Source organism: Topomyia yanbarensis, chromosome 3 (assembly GCF_030247195.1).
Source record: "Topomyia yanbarensis strain Yona2022 chromosome 3, ASM3024719v1, whole genome shotgun sequence".
Lineage (NCBI taxonomy): Eukaryota > Metazoa > Arthropoda > Insecta > Diptera > Culicidae > Topomyia > Topomyia yanbarensis.
This window is the reverse complement of record NC_080672.1, coordinates 295703285-295722895: the sequence shown is the minus strand read 5'-3', so window position 1 is coordinate 295722895 and position 19611 is coordinate 295703285. Positions and strand designations below refer to the sequence as shown.

Here is a 19611-nt window from a genome sequence, read left to right as displayed (position 1 = left end):
CTCAATATTGAAGTATTGCGTTCCGGACTGGGCTGCTGTACTGAAATCGAACCGGACGTAGAGGACGACCCGAATCCGGTGCTACGTCGCGTACTACTCATCTAGTGGTGGATATCAGAGCTGCAAATTTTCACCAGGTTGTTTTGAACTTGATGGAAGAACAAATCTCAAATCATGCCCTACTATGTTCAATTCGCAGTTATTCGTTTACATCATTCATTCAAACAGTCGAGCTGCTCAATCATTTTCCATTCATTTTCGATTTCATTTACCCAGTGAATATCTCTGTACTGGGACATTGACTAAATTTTTCAAGCAAAACTACTCTGAACACACTTCTTACTGTTCATGTATGCTTGAAAACGTAAAATATGTCAACATTTAACCTAAACTGGCTTCTACAGAGCAGATGACAACTCGTCGCTGTTGTGCTATCTTATGACAAACGCCATTTTGGGGTAAACTGAGTTAGATATGCCACATTACTTGTTTGAAAAATCTCTACAAAGTGGCGTTTTCAGAATTTTGAAATTCTACTTGGTTACTTAGATATTGCGAGAAACGTCATGAGAAATTGTGAGTTTTTTGCTTAAAATCACTGTATCTAGGGATTTGCTCAAGTTATATTGAAGTTTTAGATGTTTTTATGCGTGAAAATGTCTGAGGAACACAATGACATAAATATTTTCAAAAGAAAATTGCACGAGTTGTGAGAAAAACACAGTTTTAGTTTTAAAATGGAAATAAAGGATATTTGGCAACACTGTAACTAAAAATAACTATTTTTTCTAGATGCCCTGACTCATTCCCTTCAAAATGCATTTCACTGATTGTTTATAGCCCATATGAACGCAAAGATATGAATAAAAGTTAAAAATTGATGATTTTTTTCTATGGAAAATTTTTCATGCACGATTATGACACGTTATACAAATTTTGTCGTCAATACACGCCTATGACACGTGTGAGTGCGACTTTTGTTTACATTCATAGTAAAAACTCGCAACATAGTCAAACGATTTTCGTAATATTTGAGAGATTGATGAAGAATAGATAGAAGCATTAATTGTCTTCTTTGGAATGTTTATACCATTTATAAGTTTCAAGATATTCAATCTCAAACTTTAAAAATCGTTTTCCTCGAAATGTGCTAAATGGCGCTTGTCATAAGATAGCACAACAGCGACGAACTTTGGTTGGTGAATGAAAAAGCATCAATTTGAAATGAAGGCGTACGGTTTGGTTATGAAAATCCCGCCAACTTGAAAGTGAATGATTAAGGGAGGCTTTGAATTTGAATCATGGTTGGGTTTGATTGAGCTGAAAGTTGGCATTTGAAAATGAAAATTTGCACCACTGGTGGATATAAGATGGACTGTTAAACTAAGGTTATACCAATGTCGAACCAATATCGGGCAATGTTGGACCGACATTGGACCAATGTCAGACCATCGTCGGACCAGTATTGGAATTATGCCGGACTAATCTCAGACCAACATCGGGCCAATGTTGGACTTATGTCGGACCAACATCGGGTCATTGTCAGACAAACATAGGATCAATGTCGAACGGTATGTTTGATAAATAACGTGAAATTGTTTGAAATATCACTTCGCTGGCAGTCAATATCAGTGAATGATGCATTCAACGGAAAGTTCAGTTCAATGAGTGATGGTTTAGTTTGTTCGTCTATCAATTTCACGTGTTTTGATACAACTGAACTGATACTTTCCAGCTCTGGTCATCAGGGTACTCGAAGACCACGAGCTCCACATTCACACTCACGGGTAAAAGGATGACGAAGCATGTTTTAACCGATACAGGTACTTCTGGATGCAGCCATGCCCGATCAAAAACTGCGTCATATGTAAGTTCACCTCTCCTATGCACCCACGGTGATACATTTGGGTGAAGTCGATGGGTCCACATACCTTTCTCCGCGTTGTCCGGCTGTTGCTACTACTTGGCCAACAAGTCCGCTTGGATCAGTTCTCTTGCATTTCGTGCTTTTCTCCGTTGGTAGCATTCCACGTCCTCAGCCGGAGTAATGCAGATGGGAATCATCCCGGCAATTTCGCATACCACCTCCGAAGATGACTAGGCGACATTAGGCGGAACGTGCTTGTTAATTTCGTTCGGTTCCGCTTTTAATTTCAGTACAGCAGCCTAGGCCGGAACGCCATACTTCAGTATTGAGGACGAGATACGCGCCAGGAGACGACTCGTGTTGCATTTTACTCCTCCGATATTTGGTATGATCCTTGCCAATGCATTAATTGTTCTCGCGTAGATAGTCGACATGGCGTTGTAATTAAACCGATCGTCGACCATCACGCCCTGACACGCTGATTCTTTTTCTGGTTGCTGACCAGCACTACATCTGTCATGTGGTGAGCCAACTTCATCTCGACCCATCCAAGTATCAACGATGCCTATCAGCTTTGGCGTCAACATCTCCACTTTCTTCAGAGTCTCGCCGGTTATCGTCAGGACGAGGTCATCTGCAAAACCGACGATCTGAACTCCGTTGTGCATCATATCGCACAACATTGGGTCGAGTATGGAATCCTGAGGCACCCCCGCCGCGAACCTCATCGACATATGCCCTTTGTTCATCTCGTAGACCAGTACTCGATCCTGAAAGTTACTTTTCAGAACCTTGCAGAGATAGTCCGGAACTCACATTCTGTGCAGCGATACGTCGATGGCCACCCAGCCGAACGCTGTCATCGCGTCTAAATCCCTTTCCGGAATCCGAACTGCCCCTGCCGATAACCCGTTCTCACTTTCAGCATAGTTCACCAGCCTGTTGAGGATGACCCTTTTCAGAAGATTACTAAGAGTACCAAGAAGGCATATAGGCCGATACGATGCTGGATCTCCGTGTGACTTTCCATGCTTCGGCAGTAACATCAGCTTCTAGATAACCCATCAATTCGGCAAGTTGTTTTCATCCAGGCGCTTCTGTAGCACTCTCATGAACATGTCCGGAAACGTCAGGATCGCGATCTTCAGTGACACATTGGGAATACCATCCGAACCGGAAGCTTCCTTCGCTTTCAGTCCTTTTGTCATTGTAAAGAGCTCGTCGTTGAGAACTCGATTGTCCCCAGTATATCCACTGTCTGCATCGACGTACGGTGTAGGCGACCATGCGGTTGGGTAGTGTTTCGGGAAGAGATCCTCCTGTTATCGTTATCAGTTTGTCAGCAAACATTTCAGCTGGCTTCGTTGTATCCTTGATCTTGGCCAACACGGCACGGTAAGCGTTGCCCCAGAGCTTGGCGTTTTCTTCTTTGCACAGCTTCTTGTAGCTAGCTTACACTCTTTTCTAACTGCTCTGTCTTTGTACTCCACGAAACTACATCAAAGTATTATAATGGGTTGAGGGGGGGGGGGGGGGGGGGGTTTCGCACTGTTTTTTTGCTCACGAGTTTTCCGCAATTAACTCTGAGCCTCGATAGGTCCATGAAATGGCTCGACCTTTGAGCCATTTAGCTTCCAACTTTCCTCTTGCTTCTCGTTGTTTGAACCCGTTTCGTACTTAAGCCATTTAGCGCCGAACTCGGATATTCCCCAGCGGCAAATTACGTGAACCATTACCGTTTTCGTGAGGCATTTTGCGCTCGTTTCATTGAGCCCAATAGCTAGTCCCAACCCCCTCCCCCCTCCTCACCGTTCTACGCCACTGATTAAAAACGTGGTTTGGTATTCCCATTAAAAGCAGTAGATGTACTTTGTTTAGTGGTATTGGATTGATGGATGGCATGCTAGACGTTCGATAGCAATTTTGATATGTGTGCTGAAGAAGCAATTACACGGATGCGGGGTCGCTACTGTTTAGACGTGTGCTATACTGCCATTCAACGCATAATTGTCTTATGTATCTATGGACTCCTATGGCACTTGGGACAATTATACGTAAAACCACAGAATAGATCATAACATTTTTCAAAGAATCATTTTGAAAAACTGAATATTTTTGGTGACACATGTAGGTACTTGGATCTATTCGGTACTAGATATATCAGCAACCATACTAGAGGATTTAATTTTGCGTCGTACCTTCTATTTTATTTGGCAGGCATCAAGAGTCCTAGAGTCATCACCTAATGCTCTATTACGCTGGTTATTCGATTCAATAGCAGTCCTCTCATCCGCTCACTAACTTGGTGAGCGCTTGTAGGATGGCTGTGTAGATCACGGTACAGCTACAGCCGACGCGGTTTGCACGCAGTAGAGACCAAAGAGGAAAGGGTGATGTTTTTTCATGGTTACACACCGCACCGCCTGTCTGAAATTTCTATACGAATTTTGTAGGATCGGCGACTGAAATGGGGGGTTGATCACAGACTATTTGCTGGAACTGATTGGAACTGGAGTTGCGAACAAAATGAAACACATTGAAAAGCTAGAAAATTATATACGGTGAAAATAGACGTTTCACTAGTATGTAGGGCGAAGGCGAGCTTAAAATAATGGTGGCAGCCATCTTGCTTTTTTCGAAACTATTGATTTTTCTCCTTGTTTTATTTGCTCCCCTTTCAGGCAGAGATTACTTTAACTACATTTTCAGTGCTATGCAACAATGTTATTGTTGAATGATTGGTTATGAATAACTTTTAATTTAATAAATTTATCATATACATTTCTAAATTATTTTTGAGCGATTGTATCGCAGTAAACAGGTGTACAGTCATGTATTAATTATTTTTGCTTCTTATGCACACACTTGCTTCAACGTGTTTAATGCAGTATCGCTTGGTGCTATACGTTTCTTTTGTACACTCCTTAGCCCTGAATACTACCGAATGATTATTTACTTGAAATACTTTAAAATTGTTAAAAAAAACTGTTATTTTTTATTTTTTGAGAGTGAACAAAGCCAAGCACAATTTTCTGCTAATTTGTAAAAAAAACAGTACATTAATCAGTATAAATCAATAATTTTGTAAAAAGATCATTTTACGTAGAACTCTGAATAATTTCAATTATGCTAATCGTTTATTTTCGGCCAAGCTCGGCTTTGGGTAGCGAACAGCGAACGAGGTTAGGTTGATTCTGCCCACACCGCTTGCTAGTGTTTGTGCAGTGCTGCTAGCGGTAAGACGTGCGGTATTTTGTTGCTTTGGTTGTGCCCCGTTCAAATCAACTAGCGGTATAGGTAAGCGGAAATTGTATTTGGCTTATTCTTGAATACGTTCACGATATTCAACTCAACACGGTTTTACTTTTTTCGATTTGCTTTGAAAATTGATGGTAGAACATATTTGAGATAACCTCACTTCTTAAAATTCTCATACCCAGCGTTCCATATATTTGAAGGTCTTTTTCGACGACTGAGAATAAACCTGATACGAATAATGACATTTTGACAAACCCTTTGTGATGCTGGTTTGATTATTTTTATGTCATTGGTCCATCGTATCGTTCGCTGTATGGTGCCAGGTTGCGGAAAGGCAACGGTGGGTAGAATGTTTCTTACTCACACTACTTGCGTGTTAGCGCAAGTTGGTTCCATGTAGTTTTGGGGTTTATTGGAATTTGGGATTGGTTTGCAAAAGACCGTCCATGAATTATGCCATGTACTTTGTTGTTGTTGTTGTTTATTATGGCTTTAACCTTAGAGGTCGTTCTAGCGCCATGTGTTTTGGAATTGAACACAGCTCTTTAAATAGATTATGCCGGTGAGATTACCAGTGGTATGTTGACGTTAGATTGATGGCTTATGTTCTGTTCTATGCGTCAGAGTTACCTATCTTCCTGTTGTGATAATTATATTTATGAGGAACTACCTGATGAATTCTTTTTTCCTAGGAGTAGAAGGCTGAATAGGTTTGTTTCAACACTCGGAGAATCTGGAAATTATCCGGAACGTACGGGGATAGCGCAGTTGCTGTATTCTCTTCCTCACTCTTTCTCGCCTTCGGTAGCGAACAGGACTAAACAGGAGGGAGATTTTTTCGTTCCGAGTTGGAAGCGAAGAATAATCGCTGGAACAAACCTAAAGATATATTTGAAAACGTAGATAGCACGAGAATGGTGGTTCTGGTTTTGCTTGTATCGTTTTCATGTATTCAGGGGAATAAGGAGTAACAGTACCTTTATGACCTGAACAGAGTACTCCACCACTGACGCAGCGTCATAGGCAATTTGAAACGTTTTAAAGCTATCGGAACATCATTTCGCTTGATGCAGATACCAATCTATGGAAGTTTTTCCCTTCTTCGACATTCCGTCAGTGACGGAGCATTTTGTTGCGGGATTACCTTTGCCAAAGCCACATTACAGCCTTCCTAAAGCGAAGCGGCAGGTAGTGCTCCAAGACGATTTCGATTGTTCATAAAGCTTCAGGTAGTGCATTGTATATAGTTTATTATCTCGTCGAGCTCAATTGGAGCAGGGGGACACTGTCTAGCAAGTATTTCGTGCCTAACATCAGCTTGATCAGCAATAAATAAATTTAAAATATGTCAACGACTAGTACACGAGACATGCGAAATCGCTTACCCTATATTCTCTTTTTGGGGCGAAGTAACCAAAAAACGGAGCCCAAAGTGCTGAACCGAGGCGAGATGTTGTGTACGCGCAAAATATATGTGATTTGACAACCACAGCCTACCCCTGAATTAGAGCTGAACACGGCTTATGAACTAAATAGTTTGTAAACACTGGTAAGACTCATTTCTTGTAATAAGACTACTGAATGCAAGGATCACCAATACTAAGCTGATGTGTTCTCGGACGATAAAATAATGAACACTTTTGTTCCAAGCAGTTATCAACGAAAACGACACGGAATCTTCGTGTTTTAACTTGAGTTCATTTCACTTGTCCACTTCACATGGTCCGCTTTAGGGGCTCCTTTTATTGTGATGATTTTTCTCTCATGACTGTTGTTGCGTACTTGCGTTTGAGGCGTGGTTGTATGTGACACATTTGTTGTTAAACTTACGATCGGAATCAGGATGACTAGGGAGGGACAGTGTTTGCGATACAGTAGTATAACATATTTTTGTCTATATCGTCGCTCAAAAGAGATGAGAATATAGTAAGCAAACAAGTGTTTTGGAACATACCGTATGAATGTTTGTTATTAAAAATGTTAACTCATGTCGTTTTCATTTTTGACTGTGCACTACACTGGTGTATTCGGCACTACACTCATTCAAACTTGGGTGTAATCAGTCTGTCTCCATTTTTTTTTAAATTACACCGGTGTAGCACCAGGTCAAAACGAAATTAGTTTAATTCATTGCGAATCTTGCTGGTGTATTATTTTAGTTATCCGGTAAACTATTAGTTAACACTCCCCAGTTAACCGTTGCAATGTTTGAGAACAGCATTGTGAACAATACCTCAAAATGATCGTAGTAACCTATTAGAACTTCATGGAAATTTGAAAACAAGTATATTACTCCTTTAGGGGTCAAGGACTAGTTGAATACAATAATCCTATTAACTGCTATTGAATTTCATTCGGTTCTTACTTTTGATTCCGATGTTACAGGTGGGTTACCCGATCAGAAAGAAATAACAAAATTATTACAGACTGAGTTACTTTGTTATGATAACAAGTTGTGTTATAACTTTGGTCACGTTAGTTGGTAAAATAACAGAAAACATAACAGAAATTCTTCTAGTATATATCAAAAATATGACAACCTGTGATAGGCTTCTATCAGAATTATAACAAAATTTGTTAGGTTTTCCCTCGGACAATATAGCTTTTATTACCTATTGTATAGCATCAACGAATTTAGCGTGCAGGTCTAAAAATAGAATAAAATAGAAAAATATAGCTTACATTAAGGCGCTTTTCGGTTGGAAGCAAAAAGCTTTATGTAGCAAAAGCTTTCTATAGATTTGTCAAACGATTGCATACATGCTGGCTGATTGTTTATTATGAATATATGACACGCTGATTGTTATTAGTGGATATAGAGATTTGAACCTGGGTATTCTGAGTTTTATGGGGATGTTTCCTGCATGAACCAACGACGTTGCTTTCGACCGATGTTTAATGTTAGCATAATATTCTACGCATTCATTAAGGGCAAAACGATTATAGATGCAGAAGATGTTTCCAGAACGCACACATTGAACTTTGCCAAAGCCAAAGAACTGTTTGTTTTCCTTGTATAATACGCTTTGTTTTCATACAGTTTTGCTCACTACTACAGCTGCCTATATTACGAAAGACTGCATAGCTTTATAATATCTTTTCAGATTAGGGAAGTGGGGCTATTTTTAGATTCTGAATAGTGCGCTTCGGTGCTTCTCTTGTACGTTAACATGATTTACACGATTTTTTGGAATAATGTCGATGCGATATGGCAACATTTAGCGGATAATTTACCTATATTATTTTACAGAGAATACGACAAATGTTACTTATAACAAAGTTTTGAGGCTTGCATTTCAAGTAAAGTCGCTTTTGAGGTTTTGTTATTGGCATTTCTTACAAATGGGGAAGATTAAGCAAACCAGTACAATTATCTCACTTCTAACAAAATTCGCAGAAATACATTTTTTTCACAATAGTTCAATCTATCAACTGCGAATGTTATAACAGATAATCATAAAATTCGAGAAATTGTTGAGGATTCTTCGGTGTGACGAATTTTAGAATATTTCATGTTTTCTAAAATACATTTTCTTTTCTAAATTTTATTTAGTTTTAAGGAGGAAATTATTCAATATTTTTACATAAAAGTTTTTAGCTATTTCAAGCACAATCTAAAACACATATTTAAATTGTAACAGCAAACAATAATATCAGCAGGGATGTGTATTTATTCAGAGATTTCTAAGCCATTTTGAAATATTGATAGCTTTATACAACATACTCACAATATTAATCTTTCAACAATTTGAACAGGTCGCATTATTCCTTTTTTAACTTTCTACAAAATTAATCAAGTATCTTAATTATTACGAAAATTTGTTAGTTCGATGTTTTTTAAGACGAACGAAGCACCATCGAATGCAACGGAAACATTAGTACAAATGCGCATGCATTCAAAGTAATTGTCAGTTGATTGTAAATGTCAAACTGTCTTAGGTGGAATGAAAAGATACAACAATCTCAAACTTAAACATTTTTATGCGGGGGTGGAAATAAAAGAAATTAAAATGCTTTGGTAATTCGGAGAACGCACAAAATCAGATACCCACAAACTGAACAAGTTTCGGTTGTTTATAAAAAAACCCGCATAAATTGAAAAAAAATCGGACTGAAGATCCTCGAAGATACTCAAAATTCATAACGGAATTGTGGAAATCAGTATATATCAAACAGTTTTTTAAGTTCTGGAAATTCGTTTTCGCAATATACACAATTAATTAAAAGGAAATTATTTATAGAATCATTTGACTAAACCATAACAAATAGTTTAAAAATGCTTTTTTATTTGACTCCGCGTTTCTTTATTTCATCTGGAGTGCTTGATACTTCCTGCATCTTCTTTAAAATAAGTTTTATATGACAATTATATTCTTTAGAATAGCTTGTTGATAACTTTACGATTCCAAAACTTTTTGAATAAAGGCTTCAACATTGACATCATAAGCCACATAGTCGAAATTGCCTCAGAAAATAGGTAATCTCTTAATCAAAATGCAACCAAGTAAGTTAAACACCTTATTTTCAAGTTTTCGACCTCTGGCATCTAATCTATTTTATCTATTCTCAAAATCGTGGAACTTTGAATGTTCGTGTGGAAAACGCAAATATAAGGAAATCAATTAAAAACTTCGAAAATTTGCTTTAAAAAGTTGGATAAATACGCATAAAAAGAGGCTTCAGCGTATTAGCAAATAGACGATCATTGGTGTAATATAACAATCATTCACAGTTCATCGATTGATTTGTTTATTGGGGCTTTAACCAACTGGTCATTTGCCCGCTTTACAGTTTACAGTTAGCGTTCAAAGATAATTGTGAAAGAATATGTAATATATTATAACAGCACCGTTTTATGCGTACATTAAAATCATATTAGCAGTTCAATGATATCACCAGAAGATATAATCTTGATATAAGTTTGCTTGCCTTGCTGATAGGGATATCACAAAAATAACACAGTGAGTAATAAATATCAACATGAGATATAATTTTGATAGCTTTCTGTTATGTCGTTCTGATCGGGTAGTAAGGTCAGACTGGAATTTCCCAAATAATCCGTTACCATCGTAATAACTCAGGGGCTAAACATCTATTGAAATGGTCACCAAAAGTACATCGGTTCGCAGATCTAGACCACTGATTGCCAATCAAACATTCTTTGAATATATTGTTCTCTATCGACAATTCCGGTTTTCTCTTGATCCCATATTTCTCAGTCACCTTTCGATGTAGAGACATTACACTTTCACTGGAATTTTCGAAAAAATACGCTCTATAATATACATTCGTGCAAGACATATATATTAGAAAGAAAATACCCATATATAACAAGTATGTGAGCGGCACTCAACTTCAGGAACGTCTGTTTGGGCCGAAACGTCAACGTACAATGTAGTCTAACTGAAATCAGAGGGATTACATGAGAAATCGGCCAGCCACAAATTATGACCATCGTCGATTCGAAGGAAACTTTGAAGTTGTGTTCGATTTATGAATCTCCAATATTTTCTCTGACAATTGCAATATTTTGATACAAGAGCAATTTTTCAAAAGGGCGTAAACATTTGTGCGTGCATTAATTTCAATTTTTTGTACAGCAAAACTTTCTGAGAACGACTTTCAGGGAATGAATATTTATGTGCGAAAAAACATACACTAAAAAAATGTTTTATTTATTAACAGATTAAGGCCGAAGTGGCCTGTGCCGTATACAAAAGATTCCTCCATTCCACTCGGTCCATGGCCGTGCGTCGCCAGCCACGCAGTCTGCGAAGGGTCCGCAAATCGTCTTCCACCTGGTCGATCCATCGTGCTCGCTGTGGCCACGTCTTCTTGTACCGGTCGGATTGCAATTGAGAACCGTTTTCACCGGGCTATTGTCCGACATTCTGGCTACGTGCCCGGCCCACCGTAGTCGTCCGATTTTCGCGGTATGACAGATGGGCGGCTCCCCCAACAGCTGATGCAACCAATGGTTCATTCGCCGTCTCCATGTGCCGTCTTCCATCTGCACTCCACCGTAGATGGTACGCAGCACTTTCCGTTCGAAGACACCAAGTGCGCGTTGGTCCTCCACGAGCATGGTCCAGGTCTCGTGCCCGTAGAGAACTACCGGTCTAATCAGCGTCTTGTAGATGGTCAACTTCGTACGACGGCGAACTCTGTTCGACCGAAGTGTCTTGCGGAGGCCAAAGTAAGCACGATTTCCTGCCACGATGCGTCTACGAATCTCTCTGCTGGTATCATTGTCGGCGGTCACCAGTGAGCCCAAGTACACGAACTCTTCAACCACCTCGATTTCGTCGCCACCGATGCAAACTCGAAGCGGGCAGTTCTCATTCTCTTCTCGTGAACCTCTTCCTATCATGTACTTTGTCTTCGACGTGTTGATGGCAAGTCCGACGCGCTTGGCTTCTCTTTTCAGTCTGATGTAGGCTTCCTCCATCTTCTCAAAGTTTCGTGCAATAATATCAACGTCATCGGCAAAACCAAGTAGCTGAACGGACTTTGTGAAAATCGTACCACTCGTGTCGATCCCTGCTCTTCTTATTAAAAAAAAATGTTGTGTCATTTATTACAAAAACAAAAATTTATGTTAAAAATATAAAATGCAAAAAAAATTTCTAATTTTTTATATTTTAGAAACAAAAACCTAAAGAGAAAAGAAATATTTTGAATGTGATTGTATGATGAAGAACTTATCGATAAAAAAGTTTTTCTAACAATAACTTTATACTTTTTTAAATTTTATACTAATTGACATACAAAACTGTAATTTTATTACAGAATATAATTCTTAATCTTATTTTAAATAAAAATGTATTCAACAAAAATCTTCTAGAGTGCGATAGTTCCGGAGATATTTGGAATTTTGTTCCAACAAAAACAGTTAATTCGTATGATTGTGTTCTTTTTAAAAGTTATTCGCGTTACCCAATTATAAAATGTCAATAATCTAATGTTTATCGTTTTAAAGACGTAAAAAAACCTTTTTCAGTGTCTTTGGATCATGGAGAAGCTTTCAATAAATTTTTTTCCGAATAACAACTTTTGACATATTTTATAATTCATACTATTTGCAGTAAAAAATACAATTTTCTTTTTGAATATGATTTTAAACGCTATTTTAAATCAAAATGCTAAAAACAAAAATTTTCTGAAATGTAGTAGTTCACGAGATATTTCGAATTTCGTTCTAACAACACAATTCTTTTGTTTTCTTACGACCTTTTCAGAAGTTATTCGCGTTTCTCCATCAACAATAAGTTTTTCAAAAGGCCCATAACATTTCCTGTAACTTTCTCTCTGACATCAAGGTGATATTGTAAATAATTTGAAAGCTATACTTACTTATTATACAGGGTGTTTGGTTCATGGTTAAGAATCTCTCGGGGGGTGATAGACTGCCATATTTCGAGAAAAAAGTGTTCTACACATACCATCAAATCTCAACCGTTACAGAGTTATTAAACTTTTTGTGTAAAAAACTTATTTGTCTTAAAATACCTCTAATTTTAAAAGTATATTTTGTATTTTAAATATTTCAGTTCCATTCGAAAGGTGAGAAAATTTCCTATTGAATGGTGTTCTCATATCTTTTAAGTAATTAGTTTCAATTACCTTTTAGCTGTAAGTAGTTAATCAGTCTATAGGAAATTACCAGCGTTCTGGTAGCTCACCTTTTTCTTTTAAACATTCTGGTGGCGACACGTTGACGATATCTTCTGTATTATCAAACGAAAAAATTTATCCCGGATGTTGAAAACCATTAACAACATCCATAAAAATATCAATTTTACACATGAAGAAGAGAAAGATAACAATTTGCCCTTCTTGGATGTGCTTGTAAAAAGAGAGGGGGGTCCTTGACTTTCGAAATATATAGGAAACCTACAAATACTGAGAGAATTATACCAAATACTTCAAACCATTCATATCAGCATAAAATGGCCGCTTTTCACCACATGGTCCATAGAATGCTTACTCTACCATTAGGGGAAGAAGCAAAAACTAAAGAAACTCAATTCATTTTCAAAACAGGTAAGCTCAACGGGTATCCAGAGCAAACCATCCAATCAATAATTAATAAAAAATCTAGAATACTTCATAAGCAAAACCTCACAACCTTAACTCCAACAACTGAAAATTTAAAAAGGATAGCAGTAGATTTCAATCAGAATACGGCTTATCCACTAAGGAAAAAATTAAAAAAGTTTGGTGTAGATCTAGTTTTCAGTAGTAAAAATTACCAGCTAAAATCAAATACTTGGATCCACAAAGGATCCGATAGAAACACTGGGCAAATCGGGGATATACAAAATATCATGTTCACATTGTGATAAAGTTTATATTGGATAAACCAGGAGAACATTAGAAATTCGATTCAAAGAGCATATTGCGGAAATAGCAAAAGCTTCTAGAGAATCTGCTAAAGATTTACCATTCCACTTCAAATCCAAGGTAGCGGAACACGCTTTTTCAGACAAACATAACTTAACTATAGAAGATATTAAAATTCAGCGTCAAGTCTCTAGTCCTTGGAAATTAGACGTAGCTGAAAGCTTGGAAATTTTCAAACATTCGTCTCCTTTCTTATTAAATCGAGACCAAGGTAACGGATATTCATGGCTCTTCGAAATTTTACCTACATGCAAAAAACGGTCAGCTTCATGCAACTAGGTACCCACCGACCACAGCCTACCCGCTTCTCTAGATAAAACGACTTTACAATTCCGTAATTTCCTATAGACTGATACAAACACTGAAGAAGATTACAAGTAGTAATCGAAATACCGGTATCTGTTAAATAGTGAAGTGCAAGTGCATCTAACTATAAAAACATAGTGGAATTTAATGGAAGAAAATCTTTGAAACATTACGTACATTCCACTAAGACCTCCGTTCGCGTATATATTGTAAAGTAGTTAAAAGTTAGTGTTTTTGAGGAGGTTTTTGCTAATTTTCTCGAAATAATGTAGTATGATTATAGCAATATCTATTATCCAAAAGTTGGGTTTTAGGACGATTCATAATTTGTTCTTGGACGACATATTTCTATCTCTTTTCATTACTTTGTAATCTCATTACTATACTTTTCCTGTAACCGACTTGCAAGTGCTTAAAAGACTCTAATCTAAAAAATATGCTTTATATTGTTATTTACAAGATTTCATTGGATAGCTGAGAAAATATCCTATCAGTGTATGTACAAATATCTTTTAGTTAAGTGTACTAAATGATTTTTTACTAACGAAATAACTCAAAATTTGTGTTTTTTGGAGAGTTTTTTAATTATTCTAATTATCAATCAACAAAATTTATCGTTACTATTGTTCATTTGATGCCCCTTAATGTTCTCTATAACTTTTTATTTGACACTTTGTCTATATCTCTTTTCATTTTGCTGCTATTTAATAGTTAACACAGCATGAGCTCGCCACAAATGATTGAAATCGTTATTTTTGCATATGAAACGATGTGATAAAAACGATTTTGCGTCGAAACCAAAAGAGATAATTGAATGGAGTCAAAGAAAGAACTGTAGAACTTGCTGAGATGCATTATTTCCATGATAGTAATGGTGATGTTTATTATTTACTAATTTAAGAAAATTAACGAAAATGCTAATAATAGCCCTAACTTTAAACTAATTTACTTTTAAAAGAATACTAAATTCACTTAACAGAAAGGTATTAATACATTTTTCAATGTAAAATTTTCCTGGCTTTCGAATAAAAAGAAAAAAAGTACAATAAGTGCCATAATTTTTCAATTGGAGCTGGTACTAGTGAAAATGAGATAACAATATCCAAGTTGAATAACCCAAAACCATGAAAATAAGAAAAGGTAAGTGTATCATGTTAAAGAACGAATTAAGCAGCTCATCAAGACTAACAATCTGAATTATTAAAATGATGAGTTTAACTATTAGGATTTTCAAGAAATGAACGAAAAATCGTCCAAAATTGTTTAATTTTCAATAAATTACTTTGAAAATGCTACTTAAACTCATTAGCTGAAACATGTGAGGGCATCACTCAATGCGGAATAGAACTAAAATATTTAAAATACAAAGTATACTTTTAAAGTTAGAGGTATTTCAAGACAAATAAGTTTTTTACACAAAAAGTTCAATAACTCTGTAACGGTTGAGATTTGATGGTATGTGTAGAACAATTTTTTTCTCCGAATATGGCAGTCTATCACCCCCTGAGAGATTCTTAACCATGAGCCAAACACCTTGTATAACTTAATAACCCAATTTATATTTAACGATGCGAATTTTACAGTTACACGAATTTGCCACGATACGTACTTTCATCTAGTCTGTGATCAAAGCTTCCAATTTTAGCACTATATGAAAGTACAAAGTTGTATTTTCAGTATCTTAAGGTGTTGTTTGCTCCTTTTTCTCTTTAGCAGGTTATTTAAGGTATAAGTAGTCCCAAAATTATCTGAAAATTTGCCACATCTTTTCAAATTCAATAGATAGTCTTATCCACGATGACGTCATCAGTTTTAACTTTGACAGTAGCTGCGGGTGGAACTGTGTTCGATGTTTTCTTCTTCTTGTGTTGTATTTATTTTTGTTTGAAAATTGACAATCACTGTTTGTTTACCAAACTGTATTTGGATAGTTGTTGTGATTTTTATTTAAAATGACTCATGACTGTGTAGTAGGTAACTGTAAGTCGACTGAAAAGACGTTGAAAGTTCGTTTGTGTTAATTCCTGCTGTAGGTAAAGCAGCGGAACTGTGATACTCATCGATTGCGTACTCTCACATAAGCTGTTTAGATTCTGAGAGCAACAATGTCCCTGAAAACATGAAAATGTACAATCTTCGTGTAGAAGATTGTAGTGATAGAAAAAGCGGATTTCATGATAATGCAATACATGCCAGCTCTAAGAGCAGTACACATTATTATTCTGCTAGGGGCTTTTCCGAAGATCTGAAAAAATCATCGAACTAGAAAAAAGGTACATCGCTATGCATGAAAATCGCAACTCTCCACCAAATTATCAAAAAATTAGTTCAGACAGATTTCCGATGCGGTCAGCTGCATCCGGGCGCTTTTCTTCTTCATGTAAATAGTTGTACCTATATGAAAATTTCTAGTATATCCTTACAGTGGAAATATGAAAAGTAACTTTAGATTTAGTGCCGATTTCTTCACCCACACTGAACTTTTAAAAATAATGCGTGGGTAAAGAAATCGGACCTTAGTTTATTTAGTCACTATTTTTGAGTAATTATTCTCTGGCAAGAATCTGAGTATGTTTAATAAGATTTGTTTTCATTTCAGATGAAACACCAAATGTAGAGAATTCAAAACGGATCATTCCGAGTCCATTCCGATGAAAATCGCGAGTGTCGATTATTAAAACAACGATATCGTTTGCAATTGGCACGGTTGCAACATCGTGTTGAATTTCTAGAAACGATACTACGATAATTACAACGACGGTTTGATTGGCTGAAAAATGACTGGCATTAGGAAATTTTCAACGCATTAACAATTTTGTAGAAAGTAGCCAAACCTTACTGTGTAATGACAAAGACTGAAGTCTTCGTAATGATATTGCAAAATCTTCTAAGTAACGTTTCATTTGATGAATATTACTCAGTGTGTGCTACAACAATTTCGAAGTATTTTTACCGAATAGTATTCGCAATGTACGAGTGCTTAAAGTATGCAATCGAAATCGTATCAAAAGATACAATCGATAAGCATACGCCTCGATCGTTCAAATAACAGTATGGAAACAGAAAGATATTTATTATTGGCAGTTTCGAAATTAGTACAGAGAGACGGTAGAATCCTGAAGCTAGATCATCAAAGCGATTACAAACCTATGCAAACTACAAAATTTCTAATCGGCCTGGCAGCAAATGGAACGCTTGTGTTCATCTGTTGCCGAATTTCTCGATATTCGCGAATGCAGCTGATATAGTTCTTGCTGACAAAGGATTTTATATCCCCAATATAATCACATCAAAAGAAACTACTTCCTTAGTAAAGGGACTAAATTAAATCCGTTAAATATTGATAGAGGTGAACGAATCACGTCGCTTAGAGATCACGTGAATAATTGGAGTTCTGAAATTCAAATTTACTTCTAGGAACAATTCATGTCGACTCTTGGAGATGGAATTAATGCCGTTGATTTGATTGTATGTTTGGCTTGTATTTTAGGTATTTTTTATTCCTTGAACATTACCATCGCAATAAAGCGTCGAAGACTTCTAATGGGATTTTTTATTGATGTGCACCGGTGTAGTGGAGTGCACTGGTTTTGCACTTTCTAGCAGAAGTGTCAATGGAACATACCCAGTTTTCTACACTTCTGCTAGAAAGTGCAAAAATGGTGCAAAACCAGTGCACTCTATTACACCAGTGTCAATCAATCGAAAATCCCATAAGTGTAGCAAGTACGTTTCGATAACAACCCAGTAAAGTTTAGCCGGAATCCTACCTGTTTCTAACTCGCACTCCGGCTCCAGTGTCCCTGGTGCCGGAATACTATTTAGAACCAGGTTCATTTTCGGTATAAATTACTGGGAAATACTATGAAGCTCCAGATCAAACCATTCAGCATTTTATTCGGAATCCTAAATGGATTCAGTATGGCAACAATCAACTCCAAAACTGGGATAAATCCTGAAGAAAATACATGAAATGTTTATTGCCAGCTGGTAGGGCAATTCAGAGGTTCTTTTTTCACTATTCAGAAAACCTTGACTTACTGGACACAACTTTCCGGAGACACTATCTTCCATAATGTTCAGTCTCGCATCAAATCAAACCATTTTAACCCGTAAGGTTTAGATTATTGCAATGTAGCTGAAAACCATACAGGACCCATTCAGGATTCCGATCACCGGGTGCCATTGAACTTTGAACCCATTGAACGATAAGTGACATTTATAACTAATTTTTTTCAAATCCGTCTGTCCGTCGACTGTACATGCAAATTTGCCAAGAAGCAGATTATAGCATTCAAATGGGAGCAAGCAACACCATGGCAGTTTGAGGTCGGGATATTTTCTCGTTCATCCGCATTGAATAGATCGCTTGAACAAAGAATTTTCGAATGTTTTCTATAACTATAGAACTAGCAAGTGAAACTATTTTATTGGTTAAATTTACTTTTCCCACAACCACCTATTTTCCTCTACTATCATGTCCTCGACTGTATGTACAAACCAGTTTAATTTTTATTGTAGCGATCCAAACTACGTTTTTTATTATATTGTTAGTATACGACGAAAGTTCATTAAAAAGTCAACAACAAGTCAGTCGTCACGGATATTGATAGCTCGAATAGTCGAAATACAACATAGTATGGATCAATGTTCCTAATAACTTTTGTTTTATTGATGTACCATGATGTATCAATCGATAAATAAATTTCTGGTTAGCTATTGTTAGATTTTACACATCGGAGGACAAAGAACCGTAATATTAATTTCACCCACAAATAACAAAATGCTCTAAATAAAAACTCTGACCAAAGCTACTCTTCGTTGACTTGATATTCAGTGCAAACTAGCAGATTGTCGTATTTAATAAGATTACAAAATTTTATTAAATTACGAAAAAATACTACAAATCGTATTAACCAAATGTAAACAATCGAACAAAACGTTGGTCGCAGTATAAAATGTACGCAACAAACAAAAACAACAGCTGTCATTCCACCCGCAGCAAACGTCAAAACGACCGGGAAGTTGAAATCGTGGATTGGACTATTGGAATCTAATGTTTTCCTCAAAAATACGTGTTTCAATACAATAAATAACTTTCAAAAGATACAAAGAACTTAAGAGAATGGCAAATAAAAATTATGAATGATCCATTATTTGTAAACTGTTGAAGCTAGATAAACAATGTCTTCAGTAATTTTGTTTGTAATAACACAAACTACAACTTTACTTAAGACATAAAACCTCTAGCTAAATTACGATGGAAAATAAATTTTGTATTTCACTTATAGGTGAATTAATCACTGAATCGCCTATACAACTTCTCCGAAAAAATATACTTCCAAAGTGATCAGTTTGGACTTTATTAATCTTCAGCTAGAGAATGGCGCTTTAAAACACTGTGCATGGGAGGAGTTCGCAACTCTCCCCCCCCCCCCCTTCCACACGACCCTGCGAGGAGGCATTCGATAAGAATTTGAGATCACTAGGTTATCTTACCATTTAACGAGATAGTGTTACTGTTTAAATAAGAAAAGGTCTACTATTCGTATCACATGTAAAATTGAAGAACACCAAGAAGAGATTTGTTGAACGTGACTTCACAGAGAACAGACTTCCATGATCGAATAAATATATTTAAAAAACTTGTGTAAACATTTGAATTAATATACGTTAAAACACTAGCGCCGCCACACCAGCTATCCCAACTAACCGTCAAACCTATTCGGAACCGGTTCGGAATGCTGAATGGATTCCAGGTCAAAGGAAACAACCGA

The 19611-nt window shown here is 36.7% G+C and overlaps 1 protein-coding gene across 4 annotated transcripts in view; it reads left to right on the top strand.

Annotated features, from left to right (window-relative positions):
* The window catches only part of LOC131693409 (activating transcription factor 7-interacting protein 1), a 90502-nt gene that overhangs the window by 33173 nt on the left and 37718 nt on the right, over positions 1–19611 (top strand). Inside the window, exon 1 of one of the 4 annotated variants that reach the window (XM_058981192.1) lies at positions 5081–5164. The exons of the other annotated variants lie outside the window; for them this stretch is intronic. The gene's annotated coding sequence lies outside the window, so the exon portion shown is untranslated. Of the gene's footprint in view, positions 1–5080; positions 5165–19611 lie in introns of those variants that run through there. 4 annotated transcript variants of the gene reach the window in all.